We start from the raw sequence: 21,394 nt of genomic DNA, 5'->3' as shown, positions 1-21,394 counted from the left end.
GACAGACACCTCGTCAGGCGTGTAGTTTGAATCCCTTCCTTGCCTCCCCCTTCCCCTCCGCGATGTTACAAAGGCTGTGAGCTGCTCGGCTTTTCCCATTCGCCTGCTGTCACTTCCTTCCTGGACGCTCTCGGGACGAGTCCGGTTACTTTTAATCCGACCAGCAGCTCAGCCACTTTCTCCTCCTCCACGCTGCACACACGCACACACGCGCGCACACGCACACGCGCGCGCACACACACACACACACACACACACACACACACACACACACACCAGACGTCTTCTGGCTCCTTATTGGATTGACTTCGAAGGTTGTGTGTGTGATTCAAGGAGGCTGCATGTTGAACCAGGTGGCGAATATTTAAGGCTGGAAGAAGTAAGGGGATTTTTGCTCTTTCCTATGAAAGGAAAATATCTCCAGGACTAGTCTGATCACCCAAACAGCTAAATGTTTATCATGTAAGTACATGTGAAATTCAGCGTCGGAATAAAATAGACGGGGCATAGGGCAGAAGCCCTACGTACGTTTACTATTGCCTTTGAAGAATGTGTCAGTCAGTGCATGCAGACTGGGAGTGAGGTTGCCTGCAGACTTTTTAAGAGTATGATTGTTCTGTCAATTGCTTACAAGTAACTTTTCAGACAAGTAATATAGTTAAATCACTGGCTATTCAAATTACTGCAGACTTGTCTTTGTCCATGTCATAACTTTGATGAAGTTAGTTTATGTCATTTCTATGTTTGATACCGTGAAGTGTTTGAAGCTTGTTTTGTTTTAATAGTTCACCAAATGCTATGACCTTGTAGTGCTTGCACCCTGATTTTTCAGACTAAGGAAACAATCCAGTTTGAGGGAAACGCTCTTGAACTTCATTGCATCATAGGCTCTTCAGTTCTTGAGTTTAGGTAATGCATGCTTGCAACTGTTTAAGTTTGTGCATCTTTCCTGTGAGTACTTAAGTTTGAGATGGAGAGACCCCTTGCATCGATGTGGGTACATAAGTCATAGCCAGCGAACCTCTTTGGGAATAGTATGTTTTAGTCTTTACATAGTACTTTCAGTAATTCTTGTATTTTTGAATACAGGGGAGTCACAAAACTGGCTATTCTAGTTGATGTACTTATAGGCTAAGATAAAGTTTAATGTAAATAAGAGACTTGTAAGGCTATTGGTACATTATGTAACTATAATACTTAGCATTTTCCATGAAACTTAGTGTGACCTTATGTCAGCCTGAAAAGCAAAAGAAGGATAAATTAATCATGAATTTTCTCAAGGGAAAAAAAAATCCAAATAAAACGTAATGAATTATTGTGGGAACTTAAGCATTGTCTGTTACAGAAGAGTTAGAAGAGTTCTATTTTCTTTATTGTCTGTAATAATTATTATTAGAAAATACCTGTATCCTAAAATCAGATAGTGTTATACACAACTTAAGAAAAAATATTTAAGAGAATTAGTAGAAAAATACAATTTGCCTGTGTTTTACTGGTGATCAGAAAAGAATTGTCTTGACACAGAATGCATTTTCATAGCACATATCCGTTGATCAGCTTAATGGCAAATGCCCTAGTTTCATATCTTTACTTTAAAAGAACTACAGGATGGATGCTAAACCAAATATTTTAGATGTAAATGTGACTAGTTTTCTTTTTTACTGGCACTTTCCAGGGTATTGTGGTTGAAAACTACTGTTAATATGGAGTATAATAACTCTAATCCCTAGAGGCTTGGCAGGGCATGGAAATAAAACCACCTGTGAACCAGTTTTAACCTCTGTATTACATATGGATTTCCAGTTTAAACACTAAATGCAATTGGCCACTTTGGGATTCGTTATTTCGTAAATTATTTTTGTTGCATGATTTTAGGACCCTAACCCCAAGTCAGAAAAAAATAATCACAAGAGTTTCTGTCCTTATCAATTTTATTAAAACACCTATTATATTATTCTTTCTATATTAATGAATACATAGTTCATATTGGGTCTAATTCTGAAGTCTCTGCTAACACTTAAGTCCCTTTGGAAGTAATGGAAAATTTCTTTAGGGATGAATTTGAGTGAATGGCCCTTAATTTGTGGCTTCCATGTTCCTCGTAGTATACATCTTTTTAGTTTAAAAACTTGTTTATATATTTAATTTATATTTATTATACTTATATTAATATACTTATTATACTTATATTTATTTTATATTATCAGTATATATACTGATATACCTTATGTAGCTAGTATCAGAAGGTAATGTGGGGACCTGACTATGAAAACCTTTCCTGCAAAAAGTACTTACACAGCTTGTCCCACTGATAAAGCTGAGACAACTTGTGTGAAAATGAAGAAGTTACATAAAAAATATTTTGCAGGGTCAGGTCCCTAAAATACTTAAAGCTCTTGCCTGTCCCATAGCTCTCTTTGGAAAAAGATGAACAGAATGCCACTTTTGATGTCCTGTAAATGAATTTGGGAATCAGATATGTTTGAATCCTCTTAAGTTTACTTGACCAAGAAAAAAAGAAACTTAGTCTTAAGAGCCTTATAGAAAGAGGTATTAAATAATGTGTGTGAGATTAAATATTTTAGCATTATGTTTCTCAGCTTCCAATATTGGAGTGTCAAAAGAAAATTCACAAGAATGCCGTGAATTTTCTTTAATGACAGGGTCAGAAAAATGTTCTTGAAATTTCATACTATTTTAATATCTCTCTTTATTTGCATGTCTGCAACATGTATAAAAAAAAAAAAAAAAAGCAACAACAACAACAAAAAAAAACAGATACTTATCTTAAACAGCTGTGCTTTCTGAGATATATAAAGCATTGCAGACAAAGAAAATGAGGCTTTCTTAAGCTTTTTCTAAAAGTTACCTCTGAAAGATTTTGATACTCATTATTTAGTAGATAAATGTATCTTTATAGAAGATAAAGAATTAAGCAGCAGTTGTGAATTGAATACTTTTTCCGTCTTCATTTATTTTAATTTTACTTTTCTTTATCGCAGGTTAATTTCTTGTTCAGCAAAATAGTTCAGTTCATCTTCAGAGACAACTAAGTAGTATTTCTACATCTCATTGAGCTAGCAGTCATAAGCAAGTATCAGGTGTTTGAAAGAAAAAAAAAGCTTTTTTTTTTCTTTTTTTTTTTTTTTTTTTGATACGTAGACTCCATTTTACCTGTTGGACATCATTATTCTAAATTACACACATTTTCTAAAAATCATATATATAATGTGATGGTGTTCTTTTGAAAACACATATTATAAAGATAAGCATATATAGTTGTCGTATAATTTCAAGTTTATACTCTCTTCTTCAGCATTTTGAAGAATAACCAAAGCAGTTATATTTGTGATGTATTTTGAACTTTTAAAATCTTGGTATTTGATTTCAACAGGGAAATTTTTCTATGCCCATACTTAGGCTCTGTAGCAACTGAGACATAATATACTAAGAATTATCTGTGTAATTGCAAACAGCTAGAAGACTTCAGCCTTAAGAGTAAGGATATAATTCTGGTATTTGAGAAGTCTTAAAATACAGTTTTGCATCTTATTTCAGAAGCAAAATGGGCTTAGAAGAACAATTCAGGTTTCTTGCACTGGTTGTGCAAAAGAAAAACTGTAAAAAAAAAAAATCCTGATTTTCTGTTTTCCTTAAGTATAGGAATTGTTTTGGTCTTGTGTCCAGCTTTAAGGTAATTTTCTCAGAACTGGTGCACAATGTTACATGTGGACAGGTGATTAAAAGCTAGTGTCTTTAGTCCTCCACCTTAATCTCACCCTCTCATTGACTGCAGTGCAGCAGAGCTTGTCTATTCACCGGGATCTGTCATCTTTAGGAAATCAGACCAGCTTATAGAAGCGATTCACAAAACCAACAGTGACAACAAAGTCTTACGTGCCTTACAAAAGAAGGATTAGGCAGTTCACATGTCATTTTGATTGGGCAGAGATAAAGGCTGATTGCTGCAGCATGGCAAGACACACTTCAATTTCAATTGATTATTCTATAAGACAACTATAATTCTCTTGCTTAGTCATTGTTAATGCAATTAGAAGGAAGTAAAAATCAGTTTTGACCTTACTGGTTTTGTATTACTTGATCGTAAAAGGTATAGCAACTTGTGGCATTGTTACACAAAATTTTAAAAGTTCTGTTTATTCACTGTTCTGAGGAAATATAATATAGGAGATGATTGTTCTGGGATTTTTAAAATCATTTTTGCCTAGATGATATCTTGAGGTAGCAATTAAAAGTTCTTAAAGTGCTTGGGACTACACTAAATTCACAGCATTTACCCTGTTAAGAGCTTATGTGCAGAGGAGAGTACGTACAAGATGTCAGTTCTTTGCAGATTTACCAAAAAGTATAATATTGAGGAATACAAGCAAGTCATCTTACTTTGTGTTTATTCTGTTATTTTTAAAATACTGAATATAAAGTAAAACTATACTTTGTGTTGCACATGTGAACGCAGTAGATTGGTTTGAAAATAGTTAAGAAATAAAATGTTGTCCATGTATTATTAACTATGTCTGTGATATGTCCGGGACAATGGAGAGTTTTGGCTATTTGCATGATTTAATTATAATGTACAGCCTTTAGCATTTGGACATATGAAACTTGCAAGCTGATTACTTCTATGTTAATTTCTTAGCATTAAAAAAAAAAAAAAAAACCTACTCTTTTTTTTTCACCCAACTGATGCCTCCTAGTGTTTCACATAATAAAACACTAATGAGTCAACCATAAATGTAAACATTGTTTTTTTCATTGCCTTCATCTTATGTGATACATAAAATTAATATTTATGCATTTAATTTTGTATGTGTTATTATAATCAGACAGGAAACTCCTGTAAATTGAGACGTTTCATCTTAATGGACCCTAAAAGCACATTTTTATTTTCCTTGATTCTTGCTTTGTCTAGCTGTAGATTATATCATACATATACATACGAATATATTTTCCTTTTCTCCTTTTGTTTCCCATATGCATTACAGTAACTTCTCAACGACCATATTATGGGGCTCAAATGGAAATTTAAAAAGTTTTCGTAGCATAATATTTCCAAAAGTAAGCCCCTGGTAATAGGCAATAACTGCAGTTATAGAAATGTTTGAAATATTCTGAACTACCTCACAGCCAAATAAAATGGAAAAGAAAAAAGACCAGTCTGAGACATGTTTGCTTAATATAGTCCTTAAAGAATTGTTAAGTTGTCGCATTTTGTAATTGTTCCTGGTTATTTCAATGTTGTATTAGAAAAAATACTGCATTAGGCCAGTTTCCCAATCTGTGAAACGCTCACTTCATAGTTTTGTTTCTAGATGTGGATGACCAGTACCTTTGAAAAGGAATTTGTGTGTGTAAAATATTGAAACAGAGCTTGGAGTGCTAAAGACTGAAATATACTGTCCTTTCTTACAAGTTTAGTCTGGCCATATAACTTATGAATACCTAAAAAAAAAAAAAAAAAAAAAAAAAAACAATTATATTAGATTGATATCATACAACAGTGTCATATTTTATTTCTTTGACAGGAGGGTATAATTTTCAAAAAGTTACCCAGCATCAGTGTGACAAAATATAACTTATGGGGCCCAGCTGTATATTTGAACTGTCAGGTACTGTCTTACAATGATAAAGCAGCAGCTAAAGCTGAGAGCACTTTGGCACATTTTAATGTCACGCAGTTTTATGTAAAGTATGAGATCAATTTAATGATGACATTCGAAATATAGCTTGTTATTCAAAGAATTTCAAGAAAAGCTGTGAATTTGCAAGATACTTGTTCTACTAAGCAAAATTCAAAGAAAAGAAAGTGATTTTGCAATCAAAAACCGTAAGTTTACCAGTTAATAAAGGTAATGAAAATCTGTGTCTTCTCAATGAACATGCGGAGTTAGGTGCCTGTGGTGCGTAACTTCAGTGAATAACTAATTATTATAACTATAAGTAACTAGTAATTCACTAACTAGCGAGTACGGCAAGTTAAATTTAGACATGCAGAATCAGTATTATTTTTAAAATATGTAAAAAAAAATGTATTTTTTAGCGTTATGTTCTGCCATCAACCCTGATTGTATTACATTGCTTCCCCATTAGTTCTAAACTGCAAAGAGGCAATTCTGGGATCTGTCAGTAAACATTGAATAGTGTCCTAGCCTTTAAAGTTCCATGTATCTTGAAAGTATTTCAAAGTATGAAAAAGCCATCTATTATTCAGCAAGTAAAGTTAAAATGCAAAAGTGATAGAATTTTGTCATTTTCTCATATAGTTACATTGCTTCTTCACTTGCAAAGAGAAAGTAAATTTGAAAGAGAAATAGAAGGAAGCATTGAGAAGAATGTTTAAGAAGTGTAGTACTGTTACTCATTACTCCGAAATACAGCTAAACAGGACTCCATTGAGGTGGGTTTTGTTTGTTGTTAATGTTGTTTTTCCTTTTCTTGTTTATTTGTTTTATTGGATTTGGTTTTTGTTTTGTGGGATTTTTGTTTGTTTGACAGCTAAATATGTTTAGATTACAGAAATAAATCCTAGGAAATTCTAGAAATACATTATCTGACTTATTTAGAAACTGGTCTGGATAAAATATTTGAGAACTGTTAATTTTTATATCACATGGAATAAACTCTCTCGAAAGCCAGGTCTCTAGCCTAGGCTGCTCCTTTTGCAATTTGCTGAAGAAGGTGATTTAGCTGTCACCTGTTTCAGCAGGGTAGAAGTACTTATCTCTGCCATCTGCCACCTTCCTGACTGTGGAGGGCTTCAAGAGTTCGAGCAGAGAAATCTTCAGAGATCCTGGCCAATGCAGCAGGTCCTGGAAAGTCAGTATCTACTGCCTTAATTTAAGGTAACCATAAGGCAACACGCAGATTAGGGATGGAACTGAACAGATGGCATAAAGCTCTTCTGCCTCATTTTCCCAGGTTACAAAGCACTACTGATACGGGACTTGGATTCCAACCTAACAGGTCTTTCCTGGTTCTTTTTTTTTATTATTATTATTTTTTTTCCAACTGTATAATTGTTTCAGTAAAGATTATCATGAAAATTATTGTTAATCATTTCCCATTGAAAGAATTCACCTCTGCGATTACTGTCTTTCCTCTCTTGTCCTATAATTACAAAATATACACTTAAATAAACTGAATTAGAAATAACTTTATTTATGGTTGCTTTTATAGTCACCGGGACCATGCCATTTTTCGAGCCCATGCTCAGCTAAATTTTACTATTTACTTTTAAGTAGTCAATCAATAGCTGTTAGCAAAATCTGTACAAAGGACAAGGGAGGATTGTGAAATTGTTTATAAAACACATCCGCGAAAGTAAATATAATGTTGTCCACGTGAAACTTTACTTCTAGTGATATAAGTAACAAGTAACATAGTATGTGTTATTTATTTGATTTCTAATAAAATCTTCCTCTTACTGACAAGTACATTGTGATATGACATCATATTCAAAATACTGCATTATTTTAATCTAAATAAATTAGTTACCGAAGGATCATCACAGAAATTAAAATGTTCTGGAATGTATCCACCAGCACAAAATACTGGAGGACGTCACTTTTCATTTAAAAATTCCATATGGAGTTCTCAGTAGAGACTATTTTAAATCATTTTCTTGGAGTTGGGTCCCTAAAGATGGTGGAGGAGGGGAGCTGTAGAGAAACAACAGGACACTGAGGTTCTGTGGTCCTCTTGTAGAGCTGGCCCTTCTATCCCTTTCATCCAGGAATTTTATCTTGTGACATATGCTGCCAGGAACTCCCCTCTGGTTGCAGTAACCCTCGGGAATGCCTGGGCACTCAGTAGAAAAAGTTAGTACAGTTGGAGAATATTCTGTGAAACCAGCAGGAGACAGTATGTTCTGTTCGCTTTTGCTCAGGCCTGCTTTATCTCCGTCCATCTGTGTCCTGAATGTAACTTCTGTCTGTACTGAATAGGAGAAGTAGGAGAAACAGCATAAAGGAAGGCTTTTAGGAAGATGAGGAAGGATGTGGCAATGGACTATTTGGAAAGATGTGGAGGAGAGTGGACAATCCACAGTAGTTGTACTTAAAACCTTAATCTTGGAGACTTCAAACAAATTTCCTACTGAAGTATGTAGAATTTGTCTTGTTATGAGTAATACTTAATTGCTGCAGACGCAGGACAACAGTCTTAACAAAATAATACTTCTTTAAATGTGTTTTATACATAAAAGAAACTGATTTTGAATCAGTATTTGATGAGAACTTTTCTACCCTCCAAATATCAAAGCAGCGTTCTTTCTTTTATCTTCTCTGTGTGTATAGGGTGTAGATAAGGAATTGATATAGCACCAGAACACGAAAAAGCCAACTTATTACTCCACTGCAATGTATGAAATAAGTGTGAAACTGCATACTTACCCAGACTTCTACATGACACATTTTTATATGTCAGAATACTGAGGCAGGGAATGCATTCTTTCAGTGGTATACAGAATGCACAACTTTATCCAAAGCACACATACATAAATTTTTAGAGATCAGAAATATGACCATAAATGTTAGTAAGAGCCTATGCACTGGCATGCACATTTAAAATTAAATAGAATGAAGCAGAATTTCATTAAAGTTCTTCGGAGCAGACACTAAAAATATAGCCCAAGCTTGTTGGATTACTAGTACTTTTATTTACATGTGATGCGTTGGTAGCAATTTGAAATAATTTTCAATTGATTTTAAAATGTTTATTAATTGGAAAATAATATTCCATATTTTTCTCAAAAGGAAACATGATGAAATGATTGGCATGTTACCTAATTAAAGCAAAACTGCCCGTGATTACATGTACAGAAATTGAGACTGCCTACCTATATCCTTGGGTCGGTAGAAAGCTGCATATCTTCACTGGAGTAACAATAGATTTATTCCAGCTATGGATCTAGAGCTTCTGTTTTACTGTTAATGCTGCAATAAATATATATATCTATATATATAAAGAAGTTTATGCATAGCTCAGAAACAGTATTCTTCTTTGTTTTCTTTTGGTATAGGAGTTGACATCTGCAGTGATATTTTCATGTTTTTTCCAAAAGTTGATATTGATAATGCAAAATGAGGATCTATCTTCAGTACAAGTTCCAGTACTTAAATCCCCACCCAGAACATTGCATTTAGTTCCGTTCTGCTTCAAGTAGATATTTGTTGTAAGCTCCGTATTACATATTTTGGTGACCAGCAGAATAGTCAACTTGATTGCATCCTTACTGATGATCTCTGGAATTTCATATTTAAATAAATAAATAAATAAATAAATAAAAGGATTCAGGGATAGGATATGGTTGTTAAAAGCAATAATGCAAATCCTTATGACAAAGAAAGAAATAGAAAAAATGGTATTTTTGCAAGGTGTTTTAAAGCTTTTAGGATTTTTTTTTCCTTCTTTTAATGCTGTGGAAAAATACTTCAGTCATCACACCAGGATGTTTCAATCGAAGTAGACTACTTTTTTATTATTTTTTTTTAATTTATTTTTAATCTGAATAACAATATGAAGCAATATCTGATGCACCAAAGAGGCGTGACATGAAAGAAAGATATTCTGGTCTGTTTTGAAGAGTAGTACTTGTCATGAGTTTGGACAAGTGGTGATTTTCTGGCGCTGTCTTCTGTTACAAGTCACTAAATGTTGTCTGTAAAGCAGTAGCACTATGTTCTACCACATTTTTCTATAGGAGATTAAAGAGAAACCTGTCGTGAGACCAAATTTCTTGACTACACCAAACAGGACATGGAATAGCACTTCTCCAGATTTCTGATAAAAACTAATTTTGAGGATGGTCAGGAAGAAAGTATTTGTTCTCTCCTTTCACTCTACTGTTTTCCAGATGTGATTGGAAGGAGGAAGCTGTTCCACTAATGGATCAGAAGATTGCTCTGTAATTTAAACATCATCCTAAAAATAGAGCTTCCATATTTGATAGATATAAGTTCAAAATACAAGGTAGCTATTTCAAAAAGGCCTCTTGAAAAGCTCAAGAAAATCTGTAAGTTCATAGTTTTGTGAAATTCCCCTGCTGATACTTGCAAAAAAAAAAAAAAAAAAAAAAAAAGAATGAGCAACATTCTATTTTCATATGTTAGTTTTTTGGTTTAAACGGTAATCTTAAAAGCAGAATGGTTAAATTCATTATCATGCCTGCATACAGAACACTTTGAATGCATGGTGATCTAAATTAGATTTCTCAGAATAGAGGTTTTGTATTAACGAAGTAACCACAGTAAATTCAGTTCTGTAGTGTGCTCCAAATTTTAAACAGTGTTCTTGAATATAATAAATTGCAGTGCCACATGAAACCCATCGGTGATGATTTTCAAGAAGATTGGGAAGTGGAATCCTTCAGTATGAATTACACAACAGAATAATTAAAGGGTATTTAATATATATATATATTGTATATCTAGAACATATAATTCATGAAAGATATATGTACTTCATCTGAGGTAACAGAAGCAAGAAATAAAAGTTTGCAAATAATGAGCAGAAGCTAGTCAACAGTCTGAAGCATGCATTGTAAGAAAGGGACTCAAAAACTTAGAGATTGTAGAACCTAACCTTTTTTACATTTAGAATGCAATTCAAAATGCAGCTGCAAACCTGCTTTGTGAAAGTCTGATATGCAGTGTCTCAGTTCTCCAAGGACAAAACAGATGAAAATTGGAAACTTTACTGAGATGCTGTAGAAGCTAAAATCTGTTCGGGATGCTGGAGTGTATGTGCATGGATTAGAAGTGACTTAGAACAGCACGAAAAAATGGGAATTTAAGTTTTAGTTTGCAATGTATCCCAATTTCTGCTGGAGTCCACATCCCCAGATTAAGTCTATAAATTCTGTATAAGCGCTGGTTTAACTTTTACTGCACAAACTAAGGATCTGAGAAACCTGATTTAAATTACTTCATACCCTTAATTTGGAGCAGTTCACAGAAAATACAGCTCCTTCTTTCTGGAATGGTCCTTAATCAGTTGACTATAGAGAATTCTGCGAGAAAGCTACTCTCGGTTTCCCTATGTAAGTCTATGCCATTTTTGTATAGATAATTAAATATTCATCAAATGAAGGGCTGTAATTGAGTCATATTTCACTGTAACGCCATAGTTCCTTAGCTGTTGAGTTGTTCTCTTGCGTTTTTTTATATCTCTTACTCAAAAAATAAGTCTTTCTATGTTTCTAGCCTGTAATATAGATTCAAACTAGTTTAAAAAGCTAATTTCCATGCAATGTCTTCCATTGCATTATCTGAGAAGTTTGATTTTACTTTATGAAGTACAATAGAAGAGGAAGAAAGTGCCCTGTTGATCTTTGCATTTACAAATATATTCATCTAAATATATGAAACTGCTTCTTTTATAAATACTTCTGCGCCAGTCTTCCATACCCTTTAGTGGTCTTATTCTTCCGAGTCTTTCTTGAATGGAGCCATACCACGTCTAGCAAAGCTCTGAAATCTTGGATAGGAATTAGAAACACGAAGAGGTGCTTAAATGCGGAGACAATGAACATTTTATAGGTAGGTAATGCATTGATTGTAAGTTGTTTGAGACAGGAAGTACGGAGTCAGTGTAAGATACATTGCTCAGGGTATCTAAGAATGTTTTAATATACTTTTATGAGAACAAACATTTCAAAAATAGCCATTATGTGCCTGTTGTCAGTCATCTTCAGTGACGCTTGGGTGGTCCTTTAGGACCTTGTGGCCTAGCATACATGCCTCTTCAGCCAATTTCTTGGACAGTTAATGTGACTGTTGAATATGTGGGTGTGAATCCAAACCTGACTTCCTGACCGCATTATTATGTTTGAATAAATGAAAAAGAATAACAACTCTGGTTAAACGTTGTGCTGATATTCAGTCTTCACTAGTATTTATCCAAGAGCTTGAAACAGCTTATAAATTGTAAAAATGTGGGGGGGTTTTGTTTGTTTGTTTGTTTTTTTATTTTCTTTCCACCATAATTGGGAAATTCTGATTTCATGAATGCAAAGAGAACTTATATCTACACATATTAATGTTTGATTAGCAATATTACAGATGTAACAATATATGAAACTAAATTCTTTGTTCATGTAGTATAACACCACTGACTTGATGACCTACTAAAAACTGCTCTATGTACAGAATTATTAACATTGTTAATTAACATCCACCTCATTTTCTCAATTCCACTCTGACACTTTTGCCAAACTTGTTAGAAAAAAAGGGTACCATTTGAACAGCATTTCAAAAGATCTCCTTATATTTTGTTCCAGACAAAATATACTCATAGTCATGAGAGTATGTAGAGATCTACCACTCCTTGGATCAAAAACATTATAAACAGATTTAGGCAGTTTTTCATCCTCATCTAGGGATTAAAGAAAATCCATGGGTGGCTGCCATTCACATATCCTGAAATGAGGTAGAACATGGAGGGGCCTTATAGGCTGTTCTAGGGCTTCTCTGAGGCTAGGCAAGTATGTTAGCTTCTATATGTTAGCTTCTCTCGTCTGGATGTTAAATATATGATCTATGATATATATGATTTTTATAAATAATAATTTATGTCATTTTGCTGATGTGATTCTGAAATACCATCAGCATATTAGATAGTCACTGCATATGGAATATATAACAGACTGTAACTGCTGGCCTCATGAGGCTTCCAGATGCTCTAAGTAGATAATGTTAGCTGCTTGGACCATTAGGTGCTATACTAATCTTTACTCATCTGGCAGTCATATCTTATTCCTGATATATAAGGCAAAACTGTGTGTAAAACATCAGTGTAAAGTCGGTAGAGTTTGTATGTCCTGGTTTCTTTTTTTTTTTTTTTTTTTTTTTTTTTTTTTTTTTTAGAAGAAAAAATGTTTCCATGTTTCTTCTGTTTGTCAGTTGATAAAGCCAAAAAAGAAACGGGATAAGTTACTTTCCACATGAAATAAAAGATTTATTTTAAAGACTCAGCAGATTCCTGAATTCATTCCTGAACATAAGCATGTGGTTCTGCAGCCATGACGAGTCAATGTCTGGGAGTGTTTTTCAACTATCAGTGAAGATCAGGTGCTCTTTATATTTGACAATATACAATTACTATTTTGCTGTAGAAGTTTTGTGTTGAAGACTGTAAAAAATTGATCATTTGTAGACATCTTGGGCTCTCAATCCATATACTCAATAGTAAAACTTAAGAGGCTACAAGCAGCAGTAGCAAAGCTGACTTTGCCAATTTAACTTGTCGGATACACTAGTGCTGTAATGCTAGAGTACTAGAAGGGTGTTTGCTTAATATTAATTTTAGGTATAACCACATTTTTGTCTGAAAGCAGAACTAAACACAGGAAGGATATTCTAATGTTTAGGATGGCAGCATGCATTTGGGCAGTGTAGACTGAACTTTTCTTCAGAAGCTATTTAGATGACTATGAGGATTTCACTTTGTTGGTGCATCAGTTTTGTGTCTATAGAATGAGGATTTTCTGAGGCAAATTCTATGAGGCCCAGACAGTGTGGGAATGGTGGCCATATGAATACCATGGGGAGTAAACAAGACAATGCATAGTATAAATATGTAGTTACTTTTGGAAAGTAGTAGTGTAAAGCAAAGCAGTCTGCAGCAGACTTGTAGATAACTTCACTTTTGCTAGAGAGCCTATTTTAATTAAAGTTTAGAACTTTCTGCTTCTTTCTGTCCATTTTTCTTCCACTTCTTTAGTTGTTGTGCCAAGGTATCCATGTGTATTTCTTCCACTGTCATCTGGCCCATTCCCAGCAGATGCACACAATCTGTTTTGCTGTCACTGACAGGGCTCAGTTTATGGAAAGAATGTGACAGAACATGCTGCTGTAGTCACTTATACAGGATCTCTTTTCTAAAAAGTAACTGAGAATAAATTTGATCTTTTTTTTTTTTTTTTTTTTTACCGATTGTTCAGTCATAGGGGTTTATCCAGGCTACTCTACATCAAATTAAACAGGGAATTTGTTTAATATCTTAGCTTCTTTTTAATGCCTACTTTGTAAAACATAGATTTTCCAATGTTTCCAATAATTTGTATAGCAAATCATCAAAGTAAGTCAGCAGACCTCTGTTTCAAGTGGTGGAAATCACTCCTGGCCATTCTGTAACAAATGCTGTAACTTTTAGTTAGAAAAATACTATAGTGTTTCTTTTAAATTTTATATTGCAATTTACAAATATTGCTCAACATTGAAAATGAAATTAAGATGAAACATCTTAATCATCCTGCAAGCATACAAAGAACACAAAAGGATATTGGATAAAGGAGTGTGAGTTCCTTCTAGTGCAAAGTACTTGTCCAGTAAGAGTTTGAGGAGATAGAATAAAAAATAAAAATAAAATAATAATAAAAAAAAATCTTTAAACATTGTTATTGTTACCTTGTATTGTTGTGTTAACAGCTACAAGTTCTAACAGATTTAGGACCATATAGTGCAAACACATGTGAATGGACAGCCTCTGCCTCAAAGAATTAATGGTGTGAACAAACCAGGATAAACAATGATGATGGTGGAAGAGAAACACAGGTCCTTTTGCTATCAAGAATGTCTTGCAGTTCTTCTCAGTGTTCAGTAGGAAGAGTCAGTGTCTTAATAAAACTTCATGAAAGATGTCTAACCAATATAATACTGTTTATGATGTGATGGGGTTTTCCCTTTATTTCTTTGATAGTGGAAAATAAATCAACAGCTCAAATTTTATAAACACAACTTTACCTTACTACTTCGCTGCCTTCTGCCTCTGTCCCTCTAAGGGCAGGGATGACAATAATAAATTCCACACTGGGCTACGAAGGTTACAGCCTGAGCTGTTAAAAAACTGGTGACATTAAATATGTATGGGCACATGAAATGTTTATTAATGAATAGAATTAGTTTTACAAACTGATGTAGCCTGTAATCCTATGAGATTCATCCTTAACAATCTAACATCTATTATTAAATTGTACTTTGTTCAGAGGTGTTGATGTCTCTGAGTTGTTTTGGGTTTTTCTTTATCAACAACTAAAAAATTAAAAAGTAATTCTTTGACAGTGAAGATCTCCATAAATTCCCCAAAATCTAAGACCAATATAATAAGCTTAGTGATTTGGCTGAATTTGAAGTAGCTACATAAATGAAATATATTTAAAGAAATGTTATCTGTATTTTTAGGATGTCTTTTTAAACACTATATCATAGTGGGGATTTTTTTTATATACCTAAACCTTTGAATTCTGGGTATCATATTTTTGTTTCTCAAATCATTTCAGACTTATGTTCTTGATTGGATATATTTAAAAGTCCCATCCAGATATACTGTACAGTGGAAGGCTGCCATGTTAGCTAGGTTTGTGGTTTTTCTGTAAAATCACTTCCTGTGATCATGTACATATATTTATGCATGTGTACATGTATATAGAGAGTTACGTACATATGTACATGTGTGCTGAGTTATGTACATATGTACACGTGTGCTTTATATACAAATATATATGGTTTTCAAAAAGTATATGCTTGCCTCTGGGTATACCTTAGAATGTAAATAAAACTGTCAAAATGTCTCTTCATAGTTAGATATCATAAAAATAATCAGTCCATAAACACACAGTGCTCTTTATTTGCATATGTAAAGTGAAAGTTTTTCTTCTGTTACTGCTCTAGACTTCAGTTCTTCTGTATTATGGTTATTTGTTTGTTTTTTTTTTTATATATATATACTTTTCTATTTCTTTGTGTATGCCAGTATGTGAATTAAATATATATACAAGCATCCCAAACATATCTTTTTTAGTTTGTAGACGAGTTGGATTAGAAAGGGCTGTAAGCTCCAGTTTCCATTACTATATCTTTAATTTTATTTTTTGTTACAAGCTAGATCTTTCTAGGATTTCTGCAATACTAATTACTTTTTAAATTAGTCTGTTTTTTGTTTTGTTTTGTTTTGTTTTGTTGTTTTTTTTGTTTTGTTTTGTTTTGTTTTTTGACAGGAATTGTTAATATATTTATCTCCACCAGACAAGCATTTTCAGTAGATCAATTATCAGACATAATGTGTGATACATAAAATGAATGATAAGAGGAAGTAGGGTCCTCAGATGATTTCTTATGCTTCCTGTCTGCCAGGCTGCTAATTAGACTCTAGAAATTGGTAGTTTGGCCTATGTAAAGTGAAAAGGAAAAATTAATACATTTCTAAACACGTAGATTTTTGATATGATATGTCACAAGAATTGACATTTCTATGAAGTGACAGGAAGAATGCCAAAGACTGAATGAAATACCCCTTCATTCTGTCAACTAGTATATACCTTATGATTTTTTTCAAAGCATTTTCCTGTAAAATTCAGTATATGTATTATACTTTGTTAAACAAACAAACAAAGAATGTATAAACTGAACTACAGGCCAGAATAGCAATATATTCCTTTTAGATCCAAATGCTAAGAACAGGAATCTCAAATCTGTGTGATTGGTGCTCCATGATCCTGCTGAGAACCTGATACGGTAAAAAAAAAGAATAAATTTACATACATCCAGGTTGGACAAAACATGATAAATTCTAAGTCTGAGGACTTACGTAGAACTCTCTTCATTTATAGGTGTCAGAGCATCACACTGAGCGTACAGGCATCACTACTGGTCTTAGCTGTAGATGTATTACAGAAGAAATTTAAGTGCTTTATTGTTGTTTTTTTGTTGTTGTTGTTGTTGTTGTTTGTTTGTTTTTGTTTGTTTGTTTTCTCATACATAGCTGACAATGTCCATCTTTTAAAAAAAAAAGGTGATGAGGTGATTAGCATAAAAAAAAAAAAAAGGCTGAGAGCTGCTTTTCTACATTAGTTAACATAGAGTAGATCACTTAGCTTTGTATTTCCATTACTTTCATATGTATTGAATAAAGAATAGTATTTTCAGGCTCCCAATAATATTTAGGTAATAAATATTCATAAATTTTAATAAACACTTAAGTGGTAGGGTAAAGATATCTGTACAAACAGATATGTAGAATAAACTGGTAAGTCCTACACATTTATATTTTTTTGTTTTCTAACTGAAAAATATCAAGAGAGATATTAGTTTGTTTTATGATTATACATTGGAAATTAAGGTAAAATCAACACTAAAAAAATTACACTTCCTTTCTGTTCTCAAGGTATGAACAAAATGGGCTTTTGGACTTGAAAACACTTTTCCAGTACCTTGCCAGTAGCGTTTCCAATGGGGGAACCACCCCTCATAGTGGTATGAGTCGTTTTTTTTCGTTTTATCAGCCTAGATGTGGGTCTTTCACAAACAGACACAACCTATTTTTTTGAAGTGACCTTGTCCCATAAATGTATTGCTCATGCAGTAGGGCTCTTCACTAATAATGACAGCTTAATTATCTTGGGCTAGTACCATCACTAGTGAAGGCACTGTTTGCGAAATTTATTCTTCTTAAACAGAACCCTAACCATTTTTATCTGTTTGCTCCAGGATATGGGACCAATGCATTTACTCAAAAATAAATTATACTTATCCATGATCTAAAAGAGAAGGGGACTGTCTGGTTAGAGTCGGAGTTGACTATTCACACTTAACAGAACATGGATTTGGCTGTTCTCTTCTATCCATTCTTCACTAGCATAGATCTCATAAATAGAAGTTGCATACCATAGTAGATATCTCCCAATCCTTCATTTTGAGCCGGGTCACTACATTCAACAAACAAAAATGTCATTAAACAATCCTCTGGTTAATTCTATTATGTCTTTCCGTTTCTCTTACAATTTGTCCTTGACAAAAATACAGACCCTATTTTTATTTTTATTTATTTATTTATTTATTAGGAAAATGTTGTATTTTGTAGTTTACTGTTCACAGTATTCAGAGAAATTAACTCTGCTGTTACAATGGCTAAAGACAAAGCAGCCTTTTCATAATAACACTTCTTAAGTTATCTTCTTTTTTCTTTTTTTTTTTTTTTAAATTGGCAGAGTTATTAAGTTTTCAAATACACTGTTCCAATTTTTTGTTAGCTAAAAAATGTGAAAATAGACAGATAGCTTTATTGATTCCAGACCCATAACTGCCTTTTAGTTTGTTTGAAAACTTAACTGTTAAAATATGAATAGTAAATAGTGGAAAATATAACACGTTACAGCTCTATGTTTGTTCATATTCCTGCTATATAGAAAGTGCCCATCTGATGGAACAAAATGGAAGCTCTCCATCAGAATTAGGAATATAAATTGCAATCCACAATATAAATCTACTTTCTTTATGTTTCTTTGACAAGGAATTAGTAGGAGACAGAACACCAGTTCTGGAAAAAAAAAAAAAAAAAAGTGTATATATATTATATTATATATATATATAATTAGTGCACAATATATATATATATATATTTTATATATATATACCTAGTGCACAAAAACTTACTCAGAAGGTCTTTTCGGTACTTTTCAACACAATTAATGTCATGCATAGCCAGACCACTGAATACCTCAAGCAGCAAAGGATCTTGCCATTATGTTGAACAAGAAGATTTAGGGCATTTCTGGAGCTGAGAAGAGAAACAGTTCATTACAAGCCGGTAAAACAGATGTTAAAGAAATTTTTCAGTTTATCTTTTGGCAAGAAGATCATTTTCAAGCCTTCAATATTTGCTCAAATTTTGTGGAGTATATCCAGGGTATGAAAGGCAAAGCATTTTTCCTCTCCTGTACTTAAAGCATACTTCCTAGGAACAGAAGACAGTTCATGGGCAAAAAAAAAAAGATTGTACATTATTTGTATTTAAAAAATAAATAAATAAAACTACCAACAGCAAAATAAATAAATAAATAGATGAACACAACTGTAGCAAGCTGATCTTTCAGACCATATCACCAAAAAGATTAGACCCACTACAGCTTTCAGCCAGAAGTGCTGTATGCAATAGCTTCTCAGTAAATTATGAAACAGCTATGTGTGTAGCTATTTCAGCATTATATTAAGCTAATGTTTTCCTACCCACTGTTATATAATGGCACTGAAGAATCTTTTCAGCAAATTCAAAAATGCTCAGATCATTTAAATACACTTTTCTGAGAAATCTGTTCTTTCATGCTGTAAGGCCTGGTGATAGTGGAAGGTCTATCTGAGAGGTTAGAGATTGCATGGTGTTGGTTTCTTTGCTTATTTTCTTAACAAAATCTGTACATAAGCATACTGTTACAGTCTATATTCTGACTTGTTAGAGTCTGAGAAGCCATCCTGTGAAAACCATTTCTCCTAAGCTGAACTGATGTTACTAGTAACTGATGTTACTATTAATGATACTATCTCCTTAAGACTTTCTGCTCTTTTACAGAAGCCTACTTAGCTCAGGAGAATCTGTTCTATGTTAGAATATTCACCAAATATGTTCAGTGAATTTCCTGACATCCTGAGGTGCCAAGTTTTCAGTATAAAGCAGAGAACATTAAGGAAAATGCCTAATTCAACACAGCAACCTCAGAGCAGAAAGTTTCTTCCAGTTTATATCAAAACAAGATAAAGATCATGTTATGAAAATGTAAATTTGCTGTTTTGGCATACAATGCTACTCACCAAGATTAATGAGTTTTGGTGCACAAAGTAACCTGGGTCAATTTTGTGGTTATGTTAAGATAAACCACCAAATCCTTAGTAGCGGACCTTCATTATTTTCCCAACTCCTTCTCTAGACCTGCTGCATAACTCACATAAGTCTATTTGAAAATTATTCCTTTTTCTGCAAATCTTCTCTAGTTCACAGAATCACAGAATCACAGAATTTCTAGGTTGGAAGAGACCTCAAGATCATCGAGTTCAACCTCTGACCTAACACTAACAGTCCCCACAAATAAATGATTGTGGGGGAGAAAATCTCAACCTTAAAAGTAATGCTGAGCCCTGCAGACCAGGCTGGATGTCTCGGTTACTGTAAGTCAGAAGTAATAAGTGAAAAGCGGGGACCAAAACTTTATTTTATTATATACTTTATTTTGTAATTAGTATACTATTTTCAGAAGCTTCCAAATATAAAAAATAAAATAAAATAACACTTGTCATTTGAGAGCTGCAGCTGTTAGTCTGTTGAGACATAGAGGGAATGGGGCATATATTGAATTATTCATGAAGGCTACCACTATAGATGACAGAAGTTCATCAGTTAATTTCCCTACTCCATTCTAAACTTTCTTTCAAACCCAGTCAGGCTGTAAGGGTACAAGCTGTTACTTTTAATAATCATGTTACTAGAAGTTTCCTTTAGTGTGTACATCGCATAAGCTTTATCTTAAAAAAAAAAAAAAAAAAAAAAAAAAAAGTTCTCTATTTTTTGAAAAGTTTCTATTTTTTGGCTCACCAAAGGCCAAAAAAATTTTTTGATTTTGAATACGGTAATTCACAAACAACGTGAGTAAGTTGACATGCTTTCAAGATGTACCTGTTCTATATATGTTTTAGAAATTGTATTTAATTATGCTTTATTACTTTAATGTAGTTTGATGAAGTGAAAAAAAGTTATTGTGTAAATATTTAATATTTTCATTGTTTAAGATCACAAGGAGGTTCTCAGTGCTAATACCCCATATATTTTTCAGTTTATGGGTCAATTCAAAATGCACAGTAGCAGGGAACTCTTAGTTTGTACAAGGGTGTGGAAATCAAATACTTTGTATTCCAAATACTAAACCTTATGCCTGTGTTAGGGAACAACGCTGTTGTATAGAATGTCAGATTTATGATAAAAGCATTTTATAGCTATTCAGGGCAGCGCTGAAGTTCAAGGTTAGCTTGCAGAGTCCTTAAGTGCCTGCTTGTGGTGAGTATTGTAGGAATGCTAAATATCAAAGGCTTCAGCCCATGTCCAGTGATAAGGAGCTGTGTCTCTCACCCCAGGAACTCCACAAGGGTAGCTCTGTTTTCATACAGGCAGGATTGCCAGCTACCTCTGTCTTAGCTGCAGTGAAAGCACACATCTCACCAGCGTGTATTTGTCATCTTTAAGAGTCTGCTCTCTGTTTACCTGTCATTACTGGCTGAGGGGATTTGAGAGCAGCAGGAAAGTGTAGCAAACGTTCTGATGTCCAGTTCATTCTCCTCTCGTCTGTGGAGATTTCTGCAGTGAACAAGATAGAAAAATGTCTTTTTAAGGGTGTGCTTGATGCAGACAGTGCCCTCATTTATCCTGTGATGGCCTCATAGCATCAGCACATGCCCTCTTGATGGAGAGGATTATTGTAATACCCTCCTAGAAAGGTTTCCAGCAGCTCAGCTCTGTCACTTGCAGCCTGCTCAGAATGCAGTGACACACTTCCATACTGTCTTGAGCAAATATGATCATCCCTCTTGCACCTTAACTCATTTGCTTTGTCTGCTAT

General features: G+C 33.7%; 1 protein-coding gene across 8 annotated transcripts in view; it reads left to right on the top strand.

The window, feature by feature from the left end:
• The first annotated feature begins 229 nt into the window (after positions 1-229).
• The window catches only part of MEF2C (myocyte enhancer factor 2C), a 122,626-nt gene continuing 101,461 nt past the window's right edge, over positions 230-21,394 (top strand). For 5 of the 8 annotated variants that reach the window (XM_032205438.1, XM_032205441.1, XM_032205439.1 and 2 more), the window contains exon 1: positions 232-462. The gene's annotated coding sequence lies outside the window, so the exon portion shown is untranslated. Of the gene's footprint in view, positions 463-6,289; positions 6,416-21,394 lie in introns of those variants that run through there. The other 3 variants (XM_032205442.1, XM_032205436.1, XM_032205437.1) reach the window with 3 other exon arrangements.

The sequence above is a fragment of the Aythya fuligula genome, chromosome Z (assembly GCF_009819795.1).
Source record: "Aythya fuligula isolate bAytFul2 chromosome Z, bAytFul2.pri, whole genome shotgun sequence".
Lineage (NCBI taxonomy): Eukaryota > Metazoa > Chordata > Aves > Anseriformes > Anatidae > Aythya > Aythya fuligula.
This window is presented reverse-complemented; position numbering and strand designations above follow the sequence as displayed.